Raw genomic sequence first — 6000 nt, 5'->3', positions numbered from 1 at the left:
TCTTTCTGAATATTCTGGGCCTTCCTGTTTTCAGCTCCTAAATAATCTGCATGCCAAAGTGGCACATTTCAGGGCGGCCTGCCCTTGGCCACTCTGTGACTTCCTAGATCACCCCGTTTGGTCACAGCAGCTGGAGGGACTAAGGGAGGGGGGCAAGGGCGCTGCCAGGAGGCGGACACTTGGAGAGGGTCTCCACGTCCAAGCGATGTCACTCAGAAGCTTGGGGAGTGGCTTGTGCTCTTAGAAGCACAAGGTAGCACCTGACCTCATTGTGGCTGGCGTGGGGTGAGGTTCGCTGGGGTACCCAGAGCAGGCAGGCTCTAGGTGGCCAAACGTCTGCTAGTCTGTTTGGAACACTCAGACGTGGGAGAACGTGAGGTGGGTGCCGACGGGTTTCTGATACAATGGGATTGAGCCTGCAGCGAAGCAGCCAATGACTCCCAGACCCACGAGCACAGATCAGCTTGGGCCCATTTGGATACCATCACACGGACACTGCCTTTTCCATCCCTCAAAGTCCGTCTCTACCTGGAGCCTGCCTCTCTTTCTCAAGTGGTCTTCCTTTACCCGGGGGCTCTGCCAGTCACAGACCATCAGGAGCCTTGCCCTGTTTCTGACACACCAGGTTACGACAGACAGACAGATTGGGCGCGACTGTCCGGAGCACCACGATGACTACAGGGATGACGTCCTTAATGGGGACTCTTCCAGCGCTGCCAGAAAGGAACACCCGTGGGAGCCCAGAGAACCCAGGTCTCCCCGTGTGCAGCCAGGGAGGGAAGCTGGCTGTCACAAGGGTTACTTGTGGTTCCTCTAGAAAGGCTGTTTTGGCCCCATGGCCCCCGTGCCCTGGTTAGCCTCTAAGGGCACGCCTGCCAGCACAACCCCCAACCCCAGCCTTGGACACCTACAGATTGAGACGCCACCACACAAGAAAGACTCTCCATCACTGCTTGTCCCTGCAGCTTGCCAGGGGCTTTGGGGCAGACGCAGGCCCCCTCTCCGGGGACAAGGCTGTAGGTGTGAATCTGGCTCTGCTACGGGTCCAGGGTGGAACCTGGGCCCTAGACTCCACCTTTTGTGGCCTAGGCCGAGCCTTTGCGGCCTTCCCTGGGACCTGCCTGAGGGCCAGTGGGGCAGAGTAAATGGTGCAGACCCCCGTAGCACTTGGCACAGCTGCTGTGACCCAGATGCCTTTGTCCCCTCTGCTCCCACTGTCACCGTTATGGTGCAGAGCCCTTTGCAAGGACCCTGACCCCCAGCTCTGAAGACACAGAACTTTGTTCATTTCAAAACGTGCACACCTGGGATGGGGTTCACACTTCAGTCTCCACCGCCCTCGGGAACCTCCTTCCTCACTGGAGGAGACACGGACACAGCCAACCTACAGGGGGACATGAGTCCCCCAACGGGGACTGGACATGGCAGCTGAGGTGGGGGAGCCCCAGGGAAGGAGCCGCGAGTGGGACTGGGAGAGGAAGAAGGCCCCACCAAGCACGGGGCCATGGAGCGGGACCCCACACCAGATGGAGGAGGCCGTTGCCCGCACACAGGTGGCACAAGGACAGTTCCGGCAGTGGCGTGCCACAGACAGGCGCCAGGGGCTGACTGGGGACCCTGCACCCGGCAGGTGGTGAATGACTGTGGTGGGAGGGTACCCGAGGGGGTGAGGCGAGTGCAGTGGCCAGCAAGGCTGGAGAAGGCAGGCCTCAGATATCAATAGGGCCCCTGTCCGTGCAACCGGCATGCCCAAACCCTGGCTGAGGAAGGCCCCATGCCCCCCTCTGTCACCCACCCTGCAAAACCAACCGCAGGGCCACGCCTGGGGCCCGGGGGGAGGGGGCCCAGCAAAGGGGCTGTTCCTGTGGGCACCCAGGGCACCAGGACGGAGGGCCTGAAAGAGGGGGTGGCAGGCAAGGCCAGTCAGCCAGGCAGACCCTGAGGCTGGTCCCCAGGCCGTGGGGCCCGCCACCCGGGGCTGGGCACTTTCTCCATGGCTGCAGGGCTGTGCAGAAGCCGTGGCAGGCCAAGACCGACATTGCTTTCCCCTCGGGGGGCTGTCCTCGGAACCCAGTCAGCAGTTGTCTGTGGGAGTCGCCTGGCTGGGGGTCGGGGCCCATGCGGCGGTAGCACGCACGGAGGGTCATCTCTGGGACCTCTGCAGCACTGAAGAGCAAACCAGTCTCCTCTCTCAAAGGGCCCTGGGTTCAGCAGGTACCTAATAAGGACTGTCTGACTGGCGCCCACAGGCCCCAGGGTGGAATTGTGGGACTGAGGAGGCTTGGTCGAGGTCGAGGGAGGCTGAGACTACATACCGCCTTGCTTCAACTAGACGGAAGACAGCGCTGTGGACAGACACACTTCCTCTTGGGAGGACGAGAGGAGCCTGATGTCCTGGATTCTCAACCCCATCGGACACTGGGTGACTCTGGAAACAAAGAGCATCAGCCAATGGCCCTGCAGAAGACTTAGGCCATCAGCGGGCCTAAACCAACTCAAACCAATTCCTGCTGTCTGCGGAACGTGGGGCTGTGGTTTCCCAGGGCGTCCCCATACTCTCTCGTTTCCCTCCCGCCAAGCAGTCAAATCCCTTTGTATTTGTCATCAGCTGAGCTCACGAGCTAGCACAGGCCCCAGCAGAGTGCCTCGTCCTGCACGACCCCACCCAAGTCATGAGCAGGCCCCAGTGACACTGCTGAGGGAGAATGGCAGGTACTGAGGGGCCCCTGCGGGGGACAGGCCCTCAGGTCCCTGAGCACTTCCCCAGGTGACATGGGATCTCGGGGGGCAGGGGCCATGGTACGGCAGGCTGTGGGGCTGGGGCAGGCATGTGGAGCCACGCAGGAAGCAGCCTGGGCCCAGAGGCACCCGGACCCCCTCTGTGTCATGCTGCTGCACGTGCACACACACAGAGACAGAGGTAAACGCCACGTGCACACTCAGACCTGGCCCTGCTTCTCAGAGCTGCACTGAGTCCCAGAGTGGAGAAAGGGCTGACCTGAGCTCCCGAGCTCGTGCAAGCCCAGCTCCACCACCCGCAGACCAGGGCCAGGTGCATCGCCACTTGCCAGCTACCACTCCACGGCCATACTTCTCCCCTTCCCGACGCAAGGCCTCAAGCTGAGCAGGGGTCATCCCCAGCCTGTCCACCAGCAGCTTCCTCCAGGTGGCATCTTCCCAGTCCCTGATGGCAATGTGGATGGCAATGGTACAGCTGCAGTAGCCGCTCAGCAGTGGATGCCTGCGTGTCTCCACCGTCTTGACCCCGTTTAATACAAAACCTGCATAAGGCTGCTGGAAGGACAGGCAGCCGAACGTCATCTTCCCAGAGCTCCTCGGACCTCCCACGGCCTGCAGAAGCACAGAGCTGTGGATGTCAACAAGCATCGTCCAGCAGCCCTCCAACCTCACGGCCCATGGGCCTGACCTCTCTCCAACGTCCCCCAGGTGCCTGAAACCCCACTGACCAGGACAGCGGTGGAGCGGTGAGGGTTGGCTCTATAAATGACATTTCTGCTCCCTGGCTCATTTGTTAACCCCCAATTCCCTGAGCTTTTGCTTGCTGGATGTCACTGCATTAGCCATGGGGCACTAGGTAAGCAGGAGAACAACCCATGCACCTACCTAAGAGTGATAGTCTAGGAGCTGCTGGCCTATGAGGAAGGTGGGAGGTGTGCCCAGGACCTACAGAACCTTTAGTAAAGGAAGGGGTGAGCAGGCGCAGCTGCAGAGGAGGGTGTGCAGTCCCCATGCCCCGAGCTGGGCCATCTGCAGCTTCGGGTGCTGCCCTTCCTCCTGTGGGATCCAGTGCAGTGAGGCTGGGTGGGAGCAGAGGCAGACTGGCGGATGGTGAGCTGTAGGTGTGAGAGGCTAGTCTGAAATGCAACGTTGCTCTGATTAGTCCCTTTTGGGTCTTGGGCAAACCTGGTGAGGTCTCCTCAGGGGGCAGCAAGGGAGGTGCCCTGGGCTCTCACCCCAATGCCATTGAAGACACTGCCTGCCACCCTAGGTGTTGCATATCCATCATCTACAAGCATGTCTGGAGGTATAAGGGTCCCTTGAACAGATGCCCAGAAATCAATGCTGCACCGTCTTCTCCCTGGCCTGGGAGGGCGAGTACTGAGTCTCTGGAAATGACAGTGTTATCAGTGACTCAGAGTTCCCTTTGACCCATGGTAAGCAAGGGTAGAGGTCCATGGAGATGAGATGAATGAAAATAGGTGATTTGAATGAAGAGAAGCTGCCTAAGAGGAAAGAAGTGGGAGTCTGACTTCCGTTCTGGGAGCCTGTAGGATGTTGCTCCAGCTGGGGAAGTGACCTGGCCCCGCAAAGTGAGTAAAATATCCTCCGGGAGGAAGGTAGGCAGAGCTGCAATTTGGGGTGAGTGCATGTTCAGCGGCCAGTTGAGCGGTAGCTACCCCAAGGTGTCATGGGAAGAAATCCTTTCCCGAGGAGCAGGTGTTAGAGGCTGGGGTCCCAAGAAGACGAGAAAGCACCACCCCTAGGTAAAGAGCCCATCTGTGCCATGGTCCGTGTGTTCAGCTCGGGCACAAGTGTGTGGGCCCACAGCACTGACTGTCAGGTTAAGAGTGTGACCTTGTGTGGAAAGCAGGGCCTGCTGAGCTATTGGAGGTTATTGCCCTGGGAAGTGCAATAGGGGCCCTGGAGGGAAGGGGGCATCCCCCCCTGCTGAGATGCAGCGAATAATGTGAATCTTAGATGTGAGCCTGGACTTGAAGGACCTGCCACAGAAGATGGGCATGTGTGTCCTAACAAACAGGCACAGCTGCGTGTGCAGGGCATCTACTGTGCAATGGTGAATCGGATGGACATCAAGTGCTCGTGCACATCTGGGTAGTTCTGTGCACACATACAGCCATTGGAGAAACTGTGTAGCTCCACATGTATCAGTACAAATCTACATCGTTGTGTGTAAGAGTGTATGTATGACAACGTGTGGATGCATATATGTGTGTGCACGCATATGAAAGTGTATGACTTAGTGGCTTTTCTGTGTGTGTGTTTGTGTGTTCTCATGTGGATGTATTTTGTGTGTGTGTATAGTGCATGTGTGCCTAAATAACTCCGTGTTTATTTATCTGATTTGAGTGGGTATGAAAGGAAATACACCTGAAAGCATATGTATTTCCTGTCGATGGCTCTTCTAGAACCACCACATTCCCTTGGCCTGTTCCCACATACATGGGGGGGCCCGACTGGCCAGGCTGGTTAACTGTTTCTCTCCAATTCCTCTTCCAGGGAGCAGTGTCTCCCAGTCCCCATCCGCTCCGCTCCTCTTCCCTCTACCCACCTGTGCTGTCTCCTGGATACAAGACACAGTCCCTTAGTGCAGCCACCTTGGAAGCCAGAGCAGCTGCAAGCAGGGTGGCAGATGTGAGGGCCTGATCCAAGGAATTGGCTGTGGGCAGCAGAAGGGAGAGAACCGAAGGTGCTTGGGAGGCAGCTGCAGGCACGGCTGTGGTGGGGGGCCTACGTGGGGCCACTTTTGTAGCCCATCCCACAATGGCCGCTGGCTGAACTTCAGCCTTAGGTTTGGAGTCCAAACTCCCTTCTTCCAGCCCTTCCAAGGGAAGAGATGGTCAGAGGGGTGAGAGGGCAGACCAAGGAGAGCCTACATCAGCCCAACGTGTGGTCTCTCTTGTATACACAGCATGCAAGTAGAGCCTCCTACACTCACGCCCACAGAGCTGCACCGCCACCCATCTGTGTATGCACACGTGGGCACTCATCCTCAGCAGCACATCCATCTATACACACACGTGCACCAGCACTCACATACAGCCATGCATACATCCACATGCACGGCTGCACACTTATTCTATTCACACACACGTACACACACATACGCACATCATGGTAGACAGCTAAAAACGAAAGTTACTGATGGAACGTCTAAGATGGCTTCTTTCTTTCTGGACATCACACACAGAAAGATTCAGGTTGTGGGGAGAGCAGTGACCCCACATGTGAACCTCCCGT

Source organism: Manis javanica, chromosome X (assembly GCF_040802235.1).
Source record: "Manis javanica isolate MJ-LG chromosome X, MJ_LKY, whole genome shotgun sequence".
In the NCBI taxonomy this organism is placed as follows: domain Eukaryota; kingdom Metazoa; phylum Chordata; class Mammalia; order Pholidota; family Manidae; genus Manis; species Manis javanica.
Note: the sequence above shows the minus strand (reverse complement) of the source record.